The sequence below is a fragment of the Balaenoptera ricei genome, chromosome 6 (assembly GCF_028023285.1).
Source record: "Balaenoptera ricei isolate mBalRic1 chromosome 6, mBalRic1.hap2, whole genome shotgun sequence".
NCBI lineage: Eukaryota > Metazoa > Chordata > Mammalia > Artiodactyla > Balaenopteridae > Balaenoptera > Balaenoptera ricei.
In genome coordinates this window covers 7,279,036-7,304,347 of record NC_082644.1, presented here as the reverse complement: position 1 = coordinate 7,304,347, position 25,312 = coordinate 7,279,036, and the positions used below count along the sequence as shown (strand labels likewise).

The window sequence follows — 25,312 nt, the reverse complement described above, 5'->3', positions numbered from 1 at the left end:
TCTTCAGAAGTTACTTAGTGTTCTATGTATAGCTACTGAGAGGAAGAAACCAATTTTGTCAACACCTCAACTGAAGATGCTTTTGTGTTTTCAAAGCAGTAATAACAAGAGGTAAAAATAGGTGTGATTTTTTGCCGTTTTCCCTGTCAGGTATTTTAAGATAGGATCATTAAATGCACCTGCTTTGGGTAACACTATTTGCAAGCAATAATTAATGCTAATAATAGTGAAAGCACAAAATTTCCAAATCAATCATTTCTTCATAGAAATATTGTGGAAGTAACACATTCTGCCTGCTAACTCCAAAGCTCCCAGGTGGGAGCAAAATCCATCCATGCGAGATTAATAAGGATTTCCTAGAGATATTGGCAGGTTGTCAGATCTTGCTCTGTTTTAATTCTGCCACAGAGAACTGTTGCCTTCACTTTTAAGGAGTGCGTTGAATATGAGTAACTGTTGTCTAGATGTCCACATAACGTCTTTGAAAGACACCAAGTAGTGAACATCAGTGAACATCTAAGAGAAGTTGTATAATTAGGCACAAACTTGTTCATACCTTGTGGCAGTAACTAACCAGTCGATGATATAGGTATGAGGAATATCATTTATCTCAACTCTTTTTTCCACGGTAATGTTCAAAGCTATAGCTTAAACTTTTCATTTGCGGATAAGTCTTTGCACTGGCGGCCTTCAATATACTTTGTGCTTTGAATTATTGTTTTTAAATCAATAAACTATGCAGACATTTAAAACCACATACTGAGTAGAACTGAAAAAAAAATATGCATTATATTTTTAAAAGTTATTTTTACCTTAAAATGTATCTTATATAAATAGCTTTAAATAAATCTATAATGTTATAGGTGTGGAGCCCTATATCAAGGGCACAGGACAAAAATCTCCGGAATTAACTTAGCCCCCATAGCAACTGTTGCCATGGGCTTTCCTGACCTAAACGGGACAGCCCTCGAGTCCATATTAGGTAAAATATTCACCATGTAGCAACCACATAGCATCCTGACCAATCACCTAATGCCATCCTGCCAGCAGGAATTTTCTTTGTCTTGAGGCTATAAAAGTTGGCTACTAGCCTACAAAGGGGGTCGACTCTTCCTAGTCTATCAGGAAGTCGGACCCTGTGTTTGCACCGCCCCTCACTAACTCTCTCTTTGTTCTCAATAAACTCACCCTCTTCTAAAATACTTTGTGTCTGGAAACTCTTCTTCCAACCCACGCACGGACCACAACAATAGGGTACCTCTATTTAGTGGTTGAGAAAAAAAAAATATTAAATTTGCAGGGTGGAGGGGGAGTCTTAATTTCCTTAATTGAATTTTTCAGTGAAAACCCTAATGTAGATAATTTTTTTCAAACCTATTTTTCTTAATAAATGAAGTAGGGCTCCCAGTGCAGCAAAACTAAAAATATGTTGGCACTGAAAAAAGATTAAGAGACTGGATAATGCCATTGAAATATTCAACCCAATTTTATAAAATTATAAACATAATTTAAAATATTTGCAGTACCATTTAAAATACAAGTGATTATGTGATGATTTCAGTCTAATTTTGCCCTATCTGTTTATAAATTTGGGATACTGAAGCGGTCTGTTTAAGTCATTTCACAAATTAAGTATCATTTGTAAATAGCTTTTTACTTAACATTAGAATTTCAGAACTCAGTTTACCGGTGCTCAGGAAAAATGACCGGATCCAGGATCACAAATGTCATCGTCCCTCCATCCCTTCCCTCTTGGTAGCGTCTCTATTAGGCAGCTCTCTCCATCTGATGGCTCCCAGGATCCATCCCTGATTCTCACCAGCTTCCAGTCTGGCCAAACAAGAAACTGCTTTTGGTGAGAGTTCATTGGCCTATCTTAGCTTATGTGCCGCCTATTGAGACATTCCTTGTGGTCAGAGAGATGGCTTCTCTGCTTGACCGAAACCAGATGACATGCTTCCCCCAGAGCTGGTCAAGTTGGAGAGTCGGGGGGACAGGAGAGGTGGGCAGGAAGTTGACCTGAACCCTATGGACTAAGAAAAGGAGAGGGATAGTTTCCAAGAGGAAAGGGGGTGAACACACACGAGGTAACCAAAACAATAGGTGGCCACTCTGGAGGAAGACAAAGAAAGAGTGAGCAAAGGATGAGTTATGCCTTAATCCTTTGGATACATTTTCAAAGATGATCACGGTTCCTGTAATATGCTGAGACCCATGTTTTCAAACTGTGTCACACTGGGTAGGATATGCTAGAAGAAAAGAGAAGAAAATGAAAAGAAAATATAGCAGGCATCTCATGCATATATGATTGTACTTATCCTCAATATAAAATATATTTCTTATTGTGAATCAAAGTGGAAAAGGGTTGAAAAGCTACTTGCTTTAATAATGGCTGTAATCTTTCCCTCTAGATTTCCTTTTTTGAATTTCTGACTGTATTATCATTTTAATTCTAGGGCTCCATTCAAATTTATTAGCACCATTTCTAACACCTCTTACTAAAAGTTCCTCCTCAGCATATAGTTATGTAACAGAGAAGAGCAAACCTGACTCCTTATTAAGTCTTTCTGTTTAGTTCTAACATTTGTGTTCTATTGCCTGTGCTTAGTCATGCTGGCTCTGTACCTTTTAGAAAATACACAGGATAGCCCATTCTCAAGGCTCTGACCTTTGAAGGTGTAACACTTTTCCATTCATTTAGAGATAAAAAGTTGCACAACAGAGAATAACATTTGTCTTGTTGGAGGTTTATTGAAACATTGTAACCAGACCTAACAGGACAGCTGCAAGAACAAAGGATTCCGGCACCAAGAAGTCTGCAACAACCAGCCACACCCCCCCTTCCCTTTTAGTAAAAGAAGCCTGAAATCTAACTCGGGTAAGATGGTTCTTTGGGACACTAGTCCAGCATCATCGCGGTCTGCTGGCTTTGCAAATAAAGTCGTATTCCTTGCCCCAACAAGTCGTCTCTCGATTTATTGGCCTGTCCTGTGGTGAGCAGTACAAGCTTGGACGTGGTAACAGTTACACAAAATATTAATAGGGATTTCTAGGTTTAACTTTGAAACGTTAAAATATCTCCCCCTCCCCCCAGTTTTCAAGTAACCCTTCCAATACATATATTCACTCATTCAACAAATAATCACTGAAAAGTTATTTTGTTGGGAAGTTTATATATGCAAGTTGTGTTATGTATTGTGTTCTAGGTAGCCATTAGTGCACACATATATTGATTAGGGTCCTATCTGGAAAACAGCATTCAAGTCTGAAGGACTCTAATATGAGGAACCAGTTACAATGGTACTGGAAGAACTGAGGAGCCAAGCATGGGATGATGAAGTAATCCAGCACCAGCAGGAAGGCACCACCACCTCTAGAACTGGTGGGGTGCAGGGTATCAGCTGCACCAGGAACCACCAGGGAGGCTGCCAGGCAAAGTTGGGACTACAGGGCAGGGGCTGTCCTGTGGGCGTTAGGGATGCCACCTGCCCTGCCAGGGATGCCACCTTAAATGAAAGTAAGAGGAAATCTCCCATCTGCCTGCCCTTCAGTATCCTGTCAGTGTCTCCCAGCTGAGAAGGGGGTCAGGAAAATGTAGTTCGCAGGGTCAGCCCCTTGTGATACAGAGCCCAGCAGTGTAGTGGAAAGGAATGGATTTGAGAATAAATAGGCAAATGACAGGCATGACATACATTGGACATTTTCCCTGCTACAGTCATAGATTTGAGCTTTAGCACCAACTTGCTTTTAAAAGTCATGAGTGAAGATATCACTCTAACTCCATAATAATATAATGGTGCAATATTCTGGGGTCTGATTCCACAATAGCTAGTGACCTTACAGTCATCGTGCATGTATGTAACAGCCTATGCATTTAGGCATACAGATGCATGAATTTATTATTAATTCCTATCATTCATCCTTAAGATCATTTGTCTTCTTTGTCTTATACTCAAGAAATACTGTCTCTCCATCACTGTATAGATGCTGTGAAGGATACAATGACATTAAAACACGTTGACTGTCATTAAATCCTATCACATTTTTGGGTTCAACCTCCTGAGTTTAAATTGTAAGAGGATAAACTGGTAAATTCCTAGATTTAGGTTGCCCTAAAGCAATTGAATGCTAATCAGACACCATTATCTAAAATCTAAATGTATAAGCTTAAGTAAATTTTTATTTCTTTGCCCTTAAATTTATATATGTGTGATATATAGAAACATATAGATATAGATATAAATTTGCTCCTGGACCCACAAAGTAATTTATAGAACTTTGTGTACTTTGTAATCATTGAGTATGAGTAGCAGAGGATTCAGATAAACCTTGAAATTCATGACTTCACACAATAGAGCTGTTTTTCTTTGCTCACACAGAGTCCAATGCTGGTATTCAGTGAGCATATTTCCACGAGGTGGTTTAGGCTGCTTCGCCTTGTGGCTCCACCGTCTAGAGCTTTGCAGTCATTCAATTCCAGCCAGTGGACTGGAGAAGAAAAAATGGAGAACGTATACCTGCTTCTTAAACATTTCAGCCCGAAAATAACATTCATTATTTTACTCATAGCCCACTGGTGAGAACTAGTCTAAAAGTCCTATCTAGATGCTGAGAAATGCGACACATACATGCCTCCCAGAAACAACTCTACACAATAGAAAGGGCGCATGAATTTTCAAGGGACAAACACATCTTTTGTCTTTGCCACATCTACTGTCTCTATAAATCCCGTGTTCCTCACACTGAATACATTCACTCCCACTCCAGGGAAACATCCTAAAATCCCATGCAGTTACTATACCCAACTCAAATCCAGATCTCCGATAGCGGCCCTGCCCTCTCCTTTAGGACACTGTGGCTTCTCATGATCAAGGGACGATTTATCCGACCTGAGCACACACTCTATAGTCATGAGCACAGAGAGAATCTACAATCAAATCTCTCATTTAGAAAAGGGAAGAATGGGATCACTGGTCAATAGCCCTGGTACAAGCCTACAAGTAGGCATTGTGAGGTCTCTGCCCTGAAGTGGGGACTTTCTTGACTTTCCTACAGTCTTCAATTTGGGATTAATGATTTCACCATTGTGCCGGAAGGGGGAGGTGGAGGGGGACTCTGGCTTTTTTGCTGTATTATCCTCTGTGGTTTGTTTGTTTTTTGGGGTTTTTGGGGTTTTTTTGGTACCAGATCTTCTGGGAAGTGATGTAGTTTTCACACACGCTATCCTGTCAATGCAAGTTTCAAAACCCAAGGTTTACTTTAAGTCTTAAACAGTTAAAGGCTTTTTCAGTCTGGCGTGTGATTTCCTTAGCTGAGCAATTCAAAAAAAACGAGTAGGCTTCTGATCTATTTGCTTCCAGTTGATTTCATTTGCCTGAAAAACACCCAGATATCTTGAATAGTCATAATTACTAATCATAATCCTCCAGGCTGATGTATTTCTTTGAATCTCCTCCCCCCATTCCTTCTCTTCTTTCAACATAAGGGTAGTTACACTGAGGTAAGCCAGCTTAGAGGGAACTCTACACTAGTAGTTTGTGGCAGAACTCTGCTTTAATGGATCTTTAATGCAGAAAACATTTCTGAATCTTACCTTTTCATATTTGGAGTCTAAAACCATTTGAGTTTTCAATCCAAAAGGCTCCAGATTTCTGGATTCTCTCTTCTCCTTTTCTTTCCATTTTTACTGCAAACTAACCTATATCGGCCTGAGCTTAACTCCTAGTTCTATTCCTTGCTAAATGTAACCAGAAAACACCAAAAGATACCACTAGCATTCCGTCTTCCAACCTCTTCATCTAGAAATCAGCCTGAGTAGGCAGGGGAGACAATATACTTGTCAAATGTTTCATCTTTGCTTAACAAGGTCCTCCAGTTTTGTAGCCTCACTAAGTACCCACCTACTAAGCCAATGACACTGCTGGGAAGTGTAACAAAATGGCTATCCAAAATGTGTTGAATATCTTGTGTTTGCCCTCCCAGGTTGCTGATATATAAAGACTAACTACTCCTTTGCCTGTCAGCACCTGATTTGGTTCAGTCAACAGGAGGCTCTCAAAAGAGGTTGGAGGACCAGAGGAAAGTGAGGTCAGGGTATTTTTCCTTGGCTTCATTCCTGAGTTGTTGGTATCAGCATCTGTCTGGGAGTCCTTCCCCTATAGCTACTCACAATACAGCCTGGGAACCATTCTCTTCTCCAGGTCCTTGGTGGTAATAATCTCCTGCAGTTACTACCCCAGGGTCCTACACTCCCCCTTGCTATTTCCTTGAACACCACAGATAACTTTAAAAATAATTGTTTTACTCAGCTCTCTGCAGATTGCCCAGTTTGAGAGTGCCATTTCTCTCCTGCCAGAACTATAATAAACTCAAACTTATCAAATGACTATTAGCTAGAGCTGTTACTCTTTCACTCAGTAGCACCCTGTCGATGGAGCTTAAATTAGGTGAAACTGGGGTAAAAAACCTCACACTACTGGTAGTAAAAGGAGAATTCATGAATAACAACTTCAGGAATAAAAACAGGTTCTGTAGAAAATGAAAAGATAGTACAAGGATATTATTAACAAATTGCAATAGTAAATTTGCATATTTACATTAAATGGGAAAATACCTAGAAATATACAACTTACTAAAATGGACACAAGTAGAGAAAGAAAATTGGATTAGTCAGATAACTACTAAAGAGATTGCAAACTAGCCTATTTATTTGATCTATAATTGGATACTTCCCATAAAGAAAGTCTTTACCCAGATGGCTTCACTGGTTAATTCTCTCAAATATTTAAGGAGGAAGCAATTCCAATGTTACGCTGACTCTCCCAGAAAACAGAAGAAGCCAATTCCCAATTTATAACCTTGATTTCAAATACTGACCTTAAAAATAAAACAGTTATTTTACCGGCAAAAATGGGTTTATTCGGGAATAGCAGAGGAATAGCAATTCAGGAAAAGCAAGCTATGGAAAAAGCCACAGGCAAGTCCAATACACAACAAAGAGGAATGTTATTTTATAGAGAGAAAAGGAGCAAGATGGAAGGGGTTATTTTGAAAAAAGTCCATCAGAGAAAAGTGAGAGTTCAGGGTGATGACGGTTTCTCACTGGCTGAGTTGCTGGGGTAGTCAATTTCTTGTAGGAGACACCATGTACATCTTTTCCTGTTGGGACCTGTGATGGATGATTCTTTCCTGTTGATGATTCTTCTGTTGGGGTCTGTAATTGACAATGCTTCCTGTAATTGACATCAGGTGGTACTGCCTGAGAGCTCCCCCTTCTGGCTTCCTGACTCCATCTTAGTGAGGTTTTCCTTTATTAATTTTCACCAAAACTTGCCAAAAGACATTATTTTAAAAAGTGTAGATCAATAACACTTGTGCCACAATAAACATAAATACAAAAATTCTAAATAAGTCAGCAAAAAACTCTTCCACATCAAAAAATAACAGAAATCAACAAGTTGGTTAATATAGTAATTAAATTTGGTCTAATATTCAAATTGAATCAGTGAAATTATCATATTAACAAAATAACTTTAAAAATCATATGATCATTTTAATATATGCAGAAAAAATACAAGTATCCACAAAGTACAGCATATTAATATTGAAAAGTTTTTCAAAATCTTTTCTTCTGCAATTGGGAACAAATCAAGGATGCCCACTCTCTCTCCTTTTATTTTAAATTGTACTGACTGGTCAATCCAGTGCAATCAGGCAATGAAGGGAAATGGCATTGTAAAAAATTGGAAAGGAAAAGATAAAACTATCATTGTTTGCAATGGATGTGACTATCAATGAGCAAAAGTCTAAGAAATTTAAATTATTAGAATTAACGATGACTTCAGCGTTGTACACTACCAAAAAATGGCCACAATTCTTTGCAGCTTCTGCCAATGAGAGGTGGAGTCTATTTCTCCAACCCTGAATGTGGGTTGGCCTTGTGACCTCCTTTGTCACAACAGTGCAGGAGAATCGATATTGTGTGATTTCTGGAGAGGTCTCTTCATGTTTCTGCTTTTGTGCATGGAATCCTGCCACCTCATGAACAAGCCTGAAGCTAACCTGCTGGTGGATGAGACCTCACACAGGGAAGAACCAAAACCCTCCTACTCGCCAGTTCCCAGCCATCCCCGCAGCCGGCAGCAGATACATGAGTGAGCCCCACTGAAAGGTTAGCCAAGCCTGACTCAAAGCAGCTGAGCCCAGCCCAAATCACCAACCTCCAGAATTGCAAGATAAATAAATTGTTGTTTTAATCCATGAATGTATGGGTTCTTTGTTATGCAATAAATGCTAACTAATGCAGGAAGGCTCTGAAAACAAAGAGAGTGTAGAAAAATATGAGAAATTCCTAAAAACAGAAAAAATATATATATAGTATGTTCAACAGCATAAAAATTACCAAGTAGCCTCTGGCTTTGATGGGCTTCAAGAAAGAAAGAAAGAAGGAGAAGAAGAAGAAGAAGAAAAGAGGAGAGGGGGAAATGGAAGGAAGAAAGAAAGAAAACTAAAAAAAGCTTGATTGAATGCAAAAAAAAAAAAAAAAATCGTCTCACTGATGGCATAGGAAAGCTATCCAGGCAATCGGAATTTAAGGGACCAAGATGCTGGAGAGAAGATAAACCCACTGAAATGAGCACGGTGTTTTTGCTATTTTCTGTTGAGACACCACCAATTTGTAAAAGCACAGAGATGCTTTTACTGAGCAGAGCATGGTTGCTAAACTGCAGAGAAGCAGAATAGAACAGACTTAAAGAGTTACATGGCACGGAGAAATGGAGCTTAGGACTACCAAACAGCCAGGACGTAAGAGAAAAAGATCGTGGAAAGAAAGGATATACAGAAACGAAAGCCCAACGATCTGAGCCAGTTTCCCCCCCGAAACCATTCGCAGCTTGGTTTGAGAGACAGGCAAGCTCGGTGAAAAGGTAAGCATAGCTCTCATCAGTATCACTACGTGAGGGAGAAAAAAGTAACAGCCAGTTCCCACTATGGTGGTGAGGTAATAAAAAATAGCCCAGGCTTTCATCTGAGGCCCCCAAAAGGTTATACTTTATAAGTAAGGGCAAACCAGAAATAGAGACCAGGCCTTATGAAGACTAAAACCCAGACTCAAATCAGCTTAATATCGTATTAGATTTAACTGATATACTATTATTCTCCTTGTCTGCCATACGCTATTAAAAACCTTCTCTGGAGAAAAATTATCAGCCAAAGCTTCCATAACTTTTCATATACAATTTCTAGCATTCCAATACAAATTAATACACATAAAAACAGACAGTGATAAAATAATATGTATTTTTAAAGACGGTCCCTAAGGGCCAGATATTGCAGTCATCAGAAATGGACTTTAAAATAATTATGATTAGTATATTTAAAAATTAGATGACTAGATTGGGAATTTTGCTAAAGAACTAGAAACAATAAAAGAAGAGTTCTAGAACTGAAAATACAATAACGGAAATTTAGAAAACGATAGATGAAATTAAAGATTAGACATAGCTGAAGAGAGGATTTGTGAGTCTGATCTGTGAATAAGAAAATAGGTCAGCAGAAAGTGTCTAGACTGAAACAAAAAGAGGAAGGGGGATGAGAAATACGGAAAACAGTATAAAGGAAATATAGACCTTAAAACAGTCTAACATAGGTGCAATTAGAGTCCTAGAAAAGAAGGAAACAGAAATTGAGGTAGGAGCAATATTTGAAGCCAATGTTCAAGAATTTTCCAAAAGTAATTCAAGCTTCTGATTCAAGAATCAATACAAATGACAAGAAGAAAAGCACGCCTTGCCAAATAGATAGCAAAACCCACTGAAAACCAATGACCAGACGAAATCTTAAAACCAACCAGAGGGAAGCAAAGGAGCAAAAATAAAATTGGCAACTGACTTCTTACCAGTAACTGCCTAAGTCAGAAGACAATGAAATAATGTTTCAAAGTTTCAAAACAAACAAAAAACCTAGAGTTCTACGTGCAGAAAAAAAAAAAAAAAATCTTTCAAAATTGAAGGTGCAATAAAGATATTTCCAGAAAAAAAAAAAAAAAAAAAACTGGGAGAACTTATCACAACAGATCCACATTCAAAGAAATACAAGCAAAGAGTTTTTCAGGCAGCAGAAAGGATCCCCAGATGGAGGAAGAGAAATGCAGGGAGATATGAAGGATATTGGAAAAGGAAAGGGAAGTGAGGAAATAGAAATAAGTATTTATTTTATTAAGCAATGAAACTACTGACTTCCAGGATTTAACATATATGAAAGCACAAAAGTTAAGAGTAAATAGAGCTAAGGTGCTCTAAGGTATCTGTATTTTCTAAAATTTGGTTAAAAACCACTAATATTAGATATCAATAAATCAAGCACGCCTAGGGTAATATATAAGATAAATCATGTATAACTAGTAAGCTAATTGAGAAGAGATCTTAATAATAATAATTAGCTGATGAGTCCAAAGGAAAGAAGAAAAAACAGTACATATAATGGTGGACCCAACAGAACACAAATAGGTCTCTGAGTGAGCAAGTCGTAATTCGTCATCCCACACTTCTCTTTACAGCCCCCTTGGTTTCCCCTGCACTCAGGACAAAAATTCTCATTTGAGTTATTGTAAGGGAGACAGAATAGACATAGTTTTCTCCAAGGAACAGAACTGTGAATAAGTGGAGGTCCAAGTGATGTGGTATACGGTACCATCAGAATTAGGATACTTCAAATGAAGTACATTTGCGGTGGAAGCAGACAATTCATTGCTCATTGAGATGATGGAGGCTGATACCAGTTAGCCACCTACTAGGGATATTGTGCACAGCATTTCTGCCTAAGTGGGAAATTGGAACAAAAGAGCTTTAAATCTCTTTTAACTTTGTTTCTATTCTATGCCCTATATAATGGTCTTTGCAGTTTAGTTTATACAAAGTAAACACCATCCATGGTAATGTTGATACTTTCCTTAGTCACAAAAGGTCATTATGGTATTCCTGCACTATTTTGCTTCCTTTCTAACTTTTTTGATGTCTGGTTTCCCCTATTTAATAGATGAAGTATTTGGTAGGAGGCTTTCCAGAACTGTGTACCTCCTTTGCTGCTTCCCCATCCTATAGCCGGGTGCCTACTTCCAGCCTATGGCAGGGACCTTTTCAAATGAATCACAGCGGCTGCCTAATTTTGGATAAATCCAAAGACTACTTTATTCTGATTGTGCGGCACAAGGCTCACAAAATGTTAGTTGATAAATGGCCTGCTCCATTCTTCCTGCCCATGGGGATGGGAGGGGGGAGGTTCTCTTGGCAAGGTGGATGTTTTGAGCACCATTTTCTTAAGTAAACTTTATCACCCTTATCTGATGGCTGCTCAAGTATTATGGTAAAAATGATTTTTTTGGTCACTTCCTATGTCTTACCAGTGAGGGGATGTTGAAAGTTTACAGGAACAACATAAGCAGACACCTAGGGTTTTATGGGGATGGACATGCTGCCTTGTATGAAACTGAGTCAGGAAGTTGGATCTTTCTAGTTTTTGATCTTTTGTTTTCCTCATCCCTCTGACCCACTTCCACTGCCCCAAATCAAGTTCTCATAACATCCTACATGTGCTAATGTATTTTTACTTTTCTCATTAACTGCTCTTAAGTCCCCAGTGTCTGTCCTAGTCTATTAACCCGAAATACTGATTTGGTGTAACCTAACACACGCTCTAACTGGGTCACTCCCCGGCTCAGAACCTTCTGTTTCCAGAGGCATGAAGTCCAGACCTCCAGCCGAACATTCCAGACCTTTCCCAATCTGACCACCACTCACCAGTCCTGCCTTATCTGAGCTCATCCTTATCAAATTATAGGCTTCCCCAAATCCAGCCCCACCCCATCCCAGCTTTTGCTTATTCTCTTTCCTTTTTATCCTCATCTGTAAATCTTCCCTATATTGAAAGGAGAAGGAGAAGAAGAATGTGCCAGGGGATGCTTTGGATAGAATTCCTGCACGTGGAAGAAAATTAAAATTGGGGGTGGGGGAAGGGATGATGGAAGTTTTAGGGTAAAGATGCTAGGAAGAAAATTTGGATACATTTCAGAGAAACATGGTTTTCATATTTAGCCTAGTATAAAAGCATAAGGAATCGATTTCTGAATTATCTGCATACAGATGTTTGTAATCACTGTTGATTCAGATGCAACTGAACAATGAATAAGCTTTTCTTATTATAATCACAGCACCTAAGACAGAAAAGCAGGCCTTTCCATGGTGCCCAATACCTCGCTGGTTAAGTGCTTATCACATAGTTAAGTGCTTTTTTACTTGCTGGTTCACCTGAACTGTTTAGTGGTGAGGGGTGATGAGTCATAACCCGAAACGGCCCATCCACCGTAGGGCTTTATCCCTGACAATTCTTTCTTTGTGTTCTAAAACGTCTAAAACAAGTCAGGCACCAGGGTTGCTGGGTTGCTTTGTCTCAGCATCATTTCACACACAGGATGACAGAGTCCTGCTTAGTCCCTGCTTCCCATTATCTTTTTCATCTAATTACCAGTTGTGGTGAGTGACTAATGAGGATTGCTGAACTCCAAGCAAGCCTATTTTTCTTGTCATTGCTGTAAAATATTCAAAACTTAAAAAAAAAACAAAAACTAAGCAGAATAGCACTATTTGGAGAGCTCTACACACACAGACACGCAAATGCACAACTTGATTGGGTAGGAAGCCAGAAAGAAGAGAAATGGCAGATTTCCAATAAAACTTTCTCATTTTTTAAATAATTCTTATTGGAGTCTAGTTGATTTACAATGTTGTATTAGTTTCTGCTGTATAGCAAAGTGAATTAGTTATACGTATACATATATCCACTCTTTTTTAGATTCTTTTCCCATATAGGTTATCACAGAGTATCGAGTAGAGTTCCCCGTGCTATACAGTAGGTCCTTATTATTTTATATATAGTCGTGTGTATATGTCAGTCCCAGTCTTCCAATTTATCCTTCCCTCCCCCTTTCTCCCCTTGGGAACCGTAAGTTTGTTTTCTACATCTGTGACTCTATTTCTAAGACTTTCTCTTTTAATAGGCTCCTCATTTTTAGAGGTTTCTAAGGCAAATGCTAGTATCTTGTTTCATGGACCTCTTCTTGGCTCCTTAAGCATTTTATAGAAAAGGGAAGAGGCTGAGTCAGCCCGAGTAATTCTCAGTCATAAGCTTCCCTGAGTCCACCCCTGCTTGTGTTCTCCCCCTTTACACTGAAAGAAAATGTAAATAAAGGGGAAAACTAGCCCTTCTTTAAACTCCCCCTTGTTTAACTTACAGTCAGTCAACCCTGTTGTGTTTCAGCTTATTTGTGACAAATCTTACTTTAATGACATTTCAACTTGCATGTAAAAAACTAAAGCAATAAAGTACTTTTCTATTCTTTCCTGTCCCTCTATCTCAAGAAAGAGACAATCTTGCTTTACTTTAATTTAGTGCTCTGTTACAGTCTAAACCAGTCCTTTCTACCCATAGAAGAGAAATTTGTAAGGAAAGTTAAATAATTTTCTTAGGGCTCTGAAGTAGGATATTTCCTGAGTGAATTTTTAAATTTAAATTACATTTAATGTTGTAAATTCCAAGAATATTAATAGATCTACCTTCAGTTCACATACGTTTATTGAATAACCTCCTTGTTTCAAGCACAGCCCTAGAAACCAAGCAGCCAAGGATGAATAAGTTATGTGTCTGCCTTCAAGGAGCTCACAATCATGTTTGGGAAGCAAACATGTAGAGGAAAAAATTACAATTCCATGCTATAAAGATTGTAACAGATTTCTGTACAAGGTGGATGGGAATATTGTAAGGGAAACTCTGCTTGGGTGTGTCAGGGAAGGAGAGACTTCATAAAAAGGAGACACTTGAGCCCAGCCTTGACAGATTTTTAAGAATTTGGAGGAAGATGTTCCAAGGAGAGGGAAAGTGCATAATTGGTTCAGCAAACTAAAATCAGTTCCTTATGATTTCAACATAAAACTTAGGGTTGAAAGCTGGTGTAAAGCATCCTGTGTGTCATTCTAAGAGGTCTGCACTTTATTTTGGCAGTTGGGGACCTTTCCTGGACGTTGAGAAGAGGGAATGTGGACTTATTTGTGTTTGAGAAGATGAGCTTGGGGTGGGTTCAGAATGGAATAGATAAAAGCTGACGTGAAAATCTGCGTAACTAAGTGGGAAAATATCACAAAATTCCATAGGAGAGATGATAGAGGCTTCAGTACACGCAGTAACCATAGAGATGAAGAGGTAAACACAGACAGGGGCACAGTTAGGAATCAGAATCAGCAGTGCCACGTGAGAAATGAGCAGTGACAAGGAAGACAACTCAAAGTTTAAAAAACTCACAAAGTTTATAAAAGCATCATCAGTCACTGAAATGCAACGGTAATATCAGCAACTTTGAACCAGAATCATTCTTTTCAGCACAGTTTGAAATTGATTATTTCCTCCATAGCCACATGAGGCAGGGCTCAACTATCAAATCTACTTATTTTTTTTTTAAATAAATTTATTTATTTATTTATATTTATTTTTGGCTGTGTTGGGTCTTCGTTTCTGTGAGAGGGCTTTCTCCAGTTGCTGCGAGCGGGGGCCACTCTTCATCGCGGTGCGCGGGCCTCTCACTATCGCGGCCTCTCTTGTTGCGGAGCACAGGCTCCAGACGCGCAGGCTCAGTAGTTGTGGCTCACGGGCTTAGTCGCTCCGTGGCATGTGGGATCTTCCCAGACCAGGGTTCGAACCCGTGTCCCCTGCATTGGCAGGCAGATTCTCAACCACTGCGCCACCAGGGAAGCCCCCTACTTATTTTTAATAAATAGGGAAATGGACAGATCTGGGAAAAAAGGATGGCAGGTCAAGAGTGAAACAGTGTCTCATCACTCCCATCCTGGAGAGGTTTTCTGATTCTCATAGTTACTATTATTAGAGATGATAGTGTCTCCAGTTTGTGTTTCACAAATTACATTTCTGCAGAAGAGATTCTAGGGAAAAACATGAGTTTGGGCTCTTGGTTTCAAGAGAAAAAAATTATAAGGACACCAAGGTGTCTTCCAGAACTCAAGGGCAGGAATGCAGCTGACGGCGGGCAGGAACACCTGGGATCAAGATCTCCAAAATATCAGCACTGCCCACTTCTTCTCATCTATTTGAATCTTCTCTCTGTTCCTCTCTCTGAAGACTTGCTTTTATCAATGTCAGATTTCATTTTCTCTGAGGGCATTAATTATTTTTCAAAGAAAGGACAAATTATAGATACTGGGATTCTCTTAAATTGATATTCAATTTACTAAAGTAAAAAATTCTAAAACTTAGTTTCCCTTAAGCCCTTAATCATATATATATCTATATACATCATATACTTGTATTTATAAATTTAGTAGAATTTAACAATAACTTTCAAATTGGTCTTTGACTGCTCTTTGAGTCACTCAAGTTACAGAACTCACTAAACACGCAGGCTTCTCACAAATTAGTTAATTTAATTGCCTTCAACATTTTAGATGCATTCGTAAGATTAATACATTTGTTGCCTGATCTGACAAGTGAAGTTTCCCCCAAGTACTTTCTCAAGTATTTATACTACTGTAGTAAACCTAATATATTAAATTCATAAATATGATAAATCTGAAGTCCCCTCAAGCATCTCAGCAGTCTTTACAATCTTAGGAAAAAAGTCTCTCCTGTTTTGCAACATACATCCCAAGTTCAAATCAGTTCTTTAATTATGATTTTAAATTAGAATTAAAAAACCTCAACTGTCAGATTCTCCAACAAGCTAAATGTGGTAGCAACCTTTAAGCTGGCCCCCCGTGACCCTCCCCTCCTGGTGGTATTCACATTCTTGTGCAATACCCTCCCCTTGGAGGGCTGGCATTTAGTGACTTCTAGTGGATAGAATGCAAGAGAAGTGATGCTATGTTACTTCCAAAATGAGTTTATGAAAAAACTGCCTTCTGTCTTTGGTGACCTCCTACCTCTCTTGATCGCTCACTCTGAGGTAGCCAGCTGCTGTGTTGTGAGCTTCCCTATGGAAGACCCATGTGGCAGGGAACAGAGGGAAGCCCTCAGGCAACAGCCAGTGAGGAGCTGGGACAATCAGATCAACAAACCACGAGGAACTGAATCTCGTGAGCAACCAGCTGAATGAACTTCGAAGCAGAACCGCCCTCTCCCTGCCCTCAGTTGAGCCTTCAAATGAGACTGCAGCCCCAGCTGACACCTCGATTGCAGCCTTGAAGAGACTTTGAGGCAGAGGTATTCAGCAGAGCTGCACCTTGATTCCTGATCTACAGAAACTGTGAGATAATAAATATTTGTGCCTTTAAGCCACTAAGTTTTGGAGTCATTTGTTATAAACATGTATTAGTCAGGGTTCTCCAAAAAAGCAGAACCAATAGCTTGTGTGTGCACGTGTGTGTGTGCAATGTGTACACAGAGAGAAAGAGAGACAGAGAGAACTGGCTAATCCAAAGGGCAGACTGATCAGACGGTAGTTCCAAAGAGTTCACGCTGCAGCCTTGAGTCCAAAAGCAGTCTGGCAGGGAGCATGTTGAGGGTGGGGTGGTTGGCAGAATTCCACCCTCTTTAGAGGACCTCAGTCTTTTCTCCTAAGGCCTTCAACGGAGGCCCATCCACTCTATGGAGGGTCCTCTGCTTTGCTCAAAGTCTACTGATTTAAATGTTAATCATATCTAAGAAATGCCTTCACAGCAACATCTAGACTGGTGTTTGACCAGACAGCTGGGCACCATAGCCAAGTCTCAAGCTGACATATGAAATCAACCATCATAGCATCAACAAATAATTTACATATATTAAAACTATAAATAATTTATTACCAAATATGAGCATATTTTTCTTACCTTAATACCAAAGTATGTACTTAACCATGTCTATATTTAACTTTAAACCTCTTCAAGGAGATTGTTTTGTTATTCAGAGAACTGGTATTGTCATCTCAGTGTGTCAAGGTTGCTACTGACCTGTGTGATTTGGGGTCAGGATGAAAGGTCTGGGGCAGCAGACATACAGACTGATACCGTTCCTGCCTCTGAAAGCAGGCTTCAGACATTCCTTTAGCTTATATTTCCATCTGATTTGGATAAATGGAATTTTGCCACCTGAGGCTTTAGCTACATTTTTTTCACCACTTAATCAGATTTTGTATTTTTTTGTTTGTTTCCTTTTAGATTTAGGTATATTTGTTGGAGCTTGCATATCCTTCATGATTTTGTTTGACTCAAATACCACAGTAGTAACTGCATCCTGGCTTGTCCTGTCCACAGAGTAGAAAATATAGCCACTAATAGCTCCCATGCTTCTACCTTTATACCTACATGTCTGGCATTCTGAAAGATATTAACTTCATTTCTATTTCTAAAACTCTTTTAAGGATTCCAGTTGATCTGGTTCAGGTATGTCCTATCCAATGAAAAAAGACACACAGCCAGGGCCAGATAGGCAAGGGCCAAACATATTACATTCTAAGCTTGGCACGTGATTTAAGTTTCATCTGAACAGCATGTTTTACTCTGTAGTCTGTATTAAGAATTCTAAAAAGTAACTTGCTGGGATAAGGTCTAAAAGCAAACAAGGAATGATCCTACAGATAAGAATTCTAGGCACTAGAGGAAGATAAAGAGGTACTTTTAGATGTAGAGACTCTGGTAGCCATAAAGTTGGGGAGTGGAGCATGGCTGCTCTAGGTCTACCTGTCAATACCAAGCAGAAAAATACTTATTTGCTGCTTTCTGCTACCTGGATTGTCTTAAATATTTGAACATGATGATCTGAAAGTTGAAGACAGGTTTTCTTCTTCCTTTTCCCTTCACTGTAATAAAGTAAGAGCTATCGTAAGGACATCACATTAAAATTTCTAACGATTGATTTTTAGAAGACATAGTAGCAATAGAATCAAGAAGAGAAATGAGAATAAAGGAAATAGATTCCTAGGCAACTCTTTAAGCACTGAATGGGTTCTTTCCTCAGAATTATCTTTGTATAAATAGGAGACACATACATGCCCTGCATTCAGTCTCAGGATGGGCACATAAATCTTACAGCAGTTATGTGGAATTCATAACTTTGGCTGGCTACCATCTTTTCCTCTTAAATTAATCATATGCGGCATCTCAGAACTTACCCACATGGCTGGGGGCTAGAAGTGTCATTTAACCATGTGCTCCTTGGAATCTCTCACATGATTAAGTATGTATATCCAGTTCTAAGAAGGAGTAAAGATTTGGTTACTAGAGTAGAATGGAGCTTTCTTCAATCTTGAGAAATAAAAACGAAGCTGGAAGAATCAGCCTCCCTGACTTCAGACTATACTACAAAGCTACAGTAATCAAGACAGTATGGTACTGGCACAAAAATAGACATACAGATCAATGGGACAGGATAGAAAGCCGAGAGATAAACCCATGCACATATGGTCACCTTATCTTTGATAAAGGAGGCAAGAATATACAATGGAGAAAAGACAGCCTCTTCAATAAGTGGTGCTGGGAAAACTGGACAGCTACATGTAAAAGAATGAAATTAGAACACTCCTTAACAGCATACACAAAAATAAACTCAAAATGGATTCGAGACCTAAATGTAAGGCACACACTATAAAACTCTTAGAGGAAAACATAGGCAGAACACTCTATGACATAAATCACAGCAAGATCCTTTTTGACCCACCTCCTAGAGAAATGGAAATAAAAACAAAAATAAACAAATGGGACCTAATGAAACTTAAAAGCTTTTGCACAACAAAGGAAACCATAAACAAGACAAAAAGACAACCCTCAGAGTGGGAGAAAATATTTGCAAACGAAGCAACTGACAAACGAAGCAACTCCAAAATATACAAGCAGCTCATGCAGCTCAATATCAAAAAACAAACAACCCAATCCAAAAATGGGCAGAAGACCTAAACAGAAATTTCTCCAAAGAAGATATACAGATGGCCAACAAACACATGAAAGGATGCTCAACATCACTAATCATTAGGGAAATGCAAATCAAAATTACAATGAGGTATCACCGCACACCAGTCAGAATGGCCATCATCAAAAAATCTACAAACAATAAATGCTGGAGAGGGTGTGGAGAAAAGGGAACCCTCTTGCACTGTTGGTGGGAATGTAAATTGATACAGCCACTATGGAAAACAGTAGAGAGGTTCCTTAAAAAACTAAAAATAGAACTACCATATGACCCAGCAATCCCACTACTGGGCATATACCCTGAGAAAACCATAATTCAAAAAGAGTCATGTACCACAATGTTCACTGCAGCACTATTTATAATAGCCAGGACATGGAAGCAATCTAAGTGTCCATCAACAGATGACTGGATAAAGAAGATGTGGCACATATATACAATGGAATATTACTCAGCCATAAAGAGAAACGAAATTGAGTTATTTGTAGTGAGCTGGATGGACCTAGAGTCTGTCATACAGAGTGAAGTAAGTTGGAAAGAGAAAAACAAATACTGTATGTTAACACATACATATGGCATCTAAAAAAAAAAAAAGGTTCTGAAGAACCTAGGGGCAGGACAGGAATAAAGACGCAGATGTAGAGAATGGACTTGAGGACACGGGGACAGGGAAGGGTAAGCTGGGACGACGTGAGAGAGTGGCACGGACATATATACACTACCAACTGTAAAACAGATAGCTAGTGGGAAGCAGCTGAATAGCACAGGGAGATCAGCTCGGTGCTTTGTGACCACCTAGAGGGGTGGGATAGGGAGGGTGGGAGGGAGACACAAGAGGGAGGGGATATGGGGATATATGTATACGTATAAATGATTCACTTTGTTATACAGCAGAAACTAACACAACATTGTAAAGCAATTATACTCCAATAAAGATGTTAAAAAAAAAAAAGAAAGGAGCTTTCTTTGCTGAACTAGATATGAGTCACATACAATTTTCCTGTTTGACAAGCAATTAACTCAATACCTCTGTTTTCCTGTTCATTTGTCAAAAAGTTGAAAGAATGCACTCCACATAAAGGAACTTGGTGAATAATATTTGGTTACATACTTAGAATTGATTCCACTTTGGCAAATTGCCCTCAGATTCTCTCTGGAAATGTCCCTCACTCAGTACTCCATCCGCCACGCGCTTTGGACGGATGGACTCCAACCCAGCTCCAAGCTATATTATTTCTTCCCCACTTAAAACAAAGGTTGGTTCAATAGAGGCTTTCACCCAAACCCAGATCAATCAGCATTTGGTTTCTTCCTGGCCACAGTGATTGGCCCAATCAGAGTAAATCTCAAGACTTTTATTAAATGGTTATAGGAGTGACCATCTCTCTCCCCTTGGATGTGAATCAAGTAACATGTTGCCCTGGTTGCTACTGGCAGCCATTCTGAGAATGTGATGGGAACCAGAGTGAGAATGGGATGAAGCCAGCATGCAGAGGAGAGCACAGCCAAGGGAATCACAGAAAACTGGGAGACCGCCTTAATCAAAACACACCCGGACTTTTCAGACATGGGAGCCAGTAAATCTGTTTTGTTATTTATGCTAATTTGTGTTGGAGGTCTGTTACTTACAACCAAAAACATCCCAACTAATACATAAATCATCTGGGAAGGTGGACTTATCCAGAGAGCAAATACTAGAATACAGCAAAGGTTAAATTAATCACTACTGTTTATTTTCACTCACTGCAGCATTTCATGAATTCAAGAATATTAGATGGAAAGAAACTAAGTTTATCAGGACCAAGCACTCCTTTGATAGTATATATATGTGGTCATCAATTCAAGTGCTTTTTAATAAATGTTGGATGCCAACTTTGAAAGTCTTGTTTGAAAAATATGGCCAGAAAGGGGAGTGCACCATTGGGAAGTTGCTTCATCTAATATGTTCTCTCTACTAACCAGCTTCTCTATTCTATAAAATACCCAACATTAGTCATGCTTTCAAAGATAAAGCTTTGAAAGATCTTACTATTCAAAATTATAATCTTAGATGGGCAAAGTAGGGGCAATTATTTATTACTTAACAACTCAGCAGGCATTACCTTATCAGATTAGCTCCAGCAGAGAAATAACCCTCAGGAAATGGAATACAAACGTTATTAGGTGGAGGAATGGGGTGGAAGAGAGTTTTGGATCTTGCGAGCCTACAGGGGAAAGGCAGGTCTCAGAGGAGACCAGATCATAAGGAAGGGGTGAGGAAAGAGTAGTAAAGTGACAAAGAGTATTCAAAAACCTAACCTCACTTTCTGTAATTTTCTCCAGAGCCAGTCTATGTAGAGAACGTTGATAAATGATATCTTAATATTTGGACTATGTATGTCTATATTTGAGTATGAGCCCTGATACCAACAATTGGCAAAGTCCTAAGAACATGTCCTTGAAGTAGAAGAGGGTTCAAGCCACAAACCTGCTACAAACAAACTGAACCAATGCCACATTTTTAATATTTATTTATTTATTTATTTATGGCTGTGTTGGGTCTTCGTTTCTGTGCGAGGGCTTTCTCTAGTTGTGGCAAGCAGGGGCCACTCTTCATCGCGGTGCGCGGGCCTCTCACTATCGTGGCCTCTCTTGTTGCGGAGCACAGGCTCCAGAATGCGCAGGCTCAGTAATTGTGGCTCACGGGCCTAGTTGCTCCGTGGCATGTGGGATCTTCCCAGACCAGGGCTCGAACCCATGTCCCCTGCATTGGCAGGCGGATTCTCAACCACTGCGCCACCAGGGAAGCCCAATGCCACATTTTTAAACCTGAGGCTCCGCCTCCCTACCCCCTTTCCCCACCCCCTCACTTCACCTGATGCTGCCAGTCAATGACTTTCTTGGCAATCTGTCCTTACAAGATATTGACATGATTTCTCTGCTGCACTTTCCATCCAAACTGGAAAGGAACCAGCTTTGCGAAAAACTTCTACTTGTCTCACCGGACAAAAAGCAATGATTAACTACTAGAATTGCAACCAGACATAGTTAAAAGCTAGTTCAGCTTTCATTGAATAAACTTTGCTTTTCCAAAAGAAATGGGGTCCTTCTTTTTCCTTCCATTCTGTTATCTATCCACTACATCTTTAACTGCCTTTTTGTAACATATCAAATAAACGGTCATTTGATTTAAGGGAGGTTTCCAAATATTTATGGAGTAGCTTGAAAGAAGAATGTCTATAAAATCAGTTTGGGAAAACCATTTTTTTCCCTACAGATAAAAGACCTTAAAAAAAAATGTTTTAATTTCTTTCTAACCAAAAGAGAGAGAGAGATTATATTAAGGTATAAAACTACAACCTGACCACTTGGTATTGAGTTAATATTTTATAGAGAAAAATGATAACAGTAACAAAACTCTCTGGTGTGTAAAATTAGAATATTAAGAAAAACTAATGCCATGTACAATTTTTTGGAAGTGAAAACTCCTGTCCTATATATCTGGTTTATGGTTTGCTTTCAGGAAGAAAGGTATACCATTCAAGCCTCATTTGAACCATGGTACCAATTTACCAGTAGATTAATGTCATATCGTCTTATTTTTGAGATTCTGACCTTTTATTTTGTTTAATCGGGAAATATTTAAACTTACACTGTTTAGGCTTCTAGGTTTCACATCAGCTGGTTTGCCAGTAGCCTGTTCTCCTCCATAGGCGTTCTGGTAGAAGCCTGGTAGGATATCAAAGTTTATCAAGCCACAAGATCCACAGAGTCTAAATTTTCCCTCATTTCTCCCCAACCCACCCACTCCCACCCTAGAAATTAGTAATGCAATCCAGAGGGGAACCTTGAAGTTACTAAATCAGATAGAGGGCAGCAGAGAATCCTAGACTCAGCAGAAAGATCTATTTAAATTGGTTTATAAATCTCTAAAAAAAATTTCTAAGAATGATGCTGAAAAATTAATATTTAGAAAGTTCGTTAGTACACCATTCTCATGATGGCCCCTGTGATCAGTTGATAATTATACTTTATTCTTATAGCCAAAGAATCTGAATCCAACTTCTAGAAAATACATGAAGTAGTTATCAGAAAGAACTTGTAATAATGGTATAAGGCAAACTGAGGAACTTATTTTTTATTTCCCTCTGAAAATGTCTACCTCAAAGATAGAAGCTTTGATTGTGTAAATGACAGCCTTAAAATATGACATTTGCTAAAATCTTAGAGAAGTAATTCCTCAGTATGACTTCTAACCTTCAGTATAGTCATATTTCCAAGAGAAAAAAAAACAAAAACAAAATACAACTACAGAAGTCATGAGATTTTATACGGAAAAAATACTGAATACATTTAAATTAAAAAAAATAATTTATTACTCTTACCTTTCTAGCTACCCAAACATCGGTAGACAACTTCTAAATCCTAAAAAACAGATAAATAATAAATGTAGCTCAACGGCAACCTTTAGGTTTTGAATATCTAAATACTCCTGTATTTTCCTACCGTGCTGTTCTTGGATAACCCAGGTACCTACCTTCTTGTACTTCTCCTCTGGCTTTCTCACACATTTGCAAGGAAATGGACCAAAACATTCATTAAACACTGGGAAAATTAAGCTCCAGAGGAAATATTTTAGGACTATAGCAATGGGTTTTATTTTCTTATTCTAAAAACAATAATGATAATATCTTGTGTTTAAAATGTCTTTCTTTGAAAGCATTTGAGCATGTTGTTTTTGTTTGTCCTGTTAATAGATTACCCACTGTTCCCACGACATTCTTCAAGCTACTTGACTCACTGGTAGAGCTAAGTCTAGAACCTCAGCCTCCCACATGGATGTCTAAAGTTCACTCCACTAGGTTATATATTGGCCAATTCATAAGGTAGCCACCTCAGACACAGAGTCCAAAGGCCTCTGAGTAACAGCAGAAGGTCACAGCAATTAAGGTTACTTTCCTTCCCTCTGGGTGTGAGCTCTGTTCCTTCATGACAGAGCTAATTTTGATTTTTAAAATCAGCTCCTTGCTTTTCCCTGCATAATTATTATCTAAAGAAAGAACTGTCTTAGCTGTTGCCTTGGGGTCTAACTTCAAGTCCATCACTTGCTTAATATGGCCTTGAGTCTGCCAAATACGTTTTAGTACATTTCTTCCTACACAGATAAGCAAGAGGACCTTAGCACGATCCAGGCCAGGAAGCCAGGTCTGGGTTAGTAATGAATGGGAGAATTTCCATCTACTATAAGTAACGAATTTCTTTCCACCTTAATTTTTTTTAATATAGAAAATTGGGTTAATCAAATTAATAACTATCTCACAGGATTCCTGTGAATTTTAAAGAGAAATTACATATATGCCATATATCATATATATATATAAAACATAGTATATGTAGTATATTACCTATATGTATGTGTAAGTTTCATGAGTGCTCAAGTAATTTTATTTCATTCTTATTTTTTAATTTGTATCATTTATTTTTATCTTTATTAGCATTTATCCCAACAGGTCCAATACTGAGCTCAGAAACACCAGCTGGCCAGGTCAGGGGCTGTCAGGGCCCCAGTGCAGCCTGCATAGACCTTTACTCCTACCCTGCCCCGCCCCTCCCAAAACATGATGAGGAAATTTCGGCAGAATGACTGTGGTCATCCTAGCACATTTACTCAAAGCTGAAATTATTTGTGAATAGCCTGGCTGTTCCTGAATCTAAATATATATAAACTGTTGTAAAACTCATTCATGAATTTTTCTATTGAATTCTCAGAATATTTTCAAAATATGGGTGTTTGAAGATTATGTGAATATATATTCATATATTACATGTATATATGTATTATATATATATGTGTGTAATATATATTCAATAAAAATGTGAAAGAAATCTCCATGTATTAAATTGTCAAGAATTAAGAATGTTCAGCAATAATGAAATGAGTATGTTTAAATTACTGCATGCAGAAGATGATTATAAAAGAAAAGAAGCATTTGTTTTAAAGGTTAAATGGATTTCCTTTCAATATTTCAGTGTTAAATATGGCTTCACATACTATGTATAGTGTATGATACGGAACTTTTTAGTTCTCCATTCAAAATACATATATCTAACATTTTCCACTCCATTTTTTCTCTGGAAACACTAGTTTGTTATTTTTAAATTGTTGATATAGCCAAGATGGAACTGCAAAATCTTTAACTAAGGGCTTTTTCAGTCTTCCTTGTTTAAAGTGGATATTGTAAAACAAAAGAGCAAGTCTATGAAATTCATATACATGCTTTTGCTACAAGATAAAGTCAAGAGGCTTCAAAAATACTAAACTTTATATTGAAAAGGAAAGTTTGAATTTTTAGGAGTTCGAAGTTCTACGTTTATACATTTATTCCACATAGCA

General features: G+C 38.5%; 1 long non-coding RNA gene across 1 annotated transcript; it reads right to left on the bottom strand.

Moving 5' to 3' along the window:
- Positions 1–7,012: 7,012 nt before the first annotated feature.
- LOC132367614 (uncharacterized) lies at positions 7,013–23,345 on the bottom strand. The gene is made up of 3 exons (XR_009503832.1): positions 23,304–23,345; positions 22,571–22,647; positions 7,013–7,213 (listed from the first exon to the last, which is right to left on the bottom strand). It is a non-coding gene; the product is annotated as an uncharacterized LOC132367614 (long non-coding RNA).
- Positions 23,346–25,312: the final 1,967 nt, after the last annotated feature.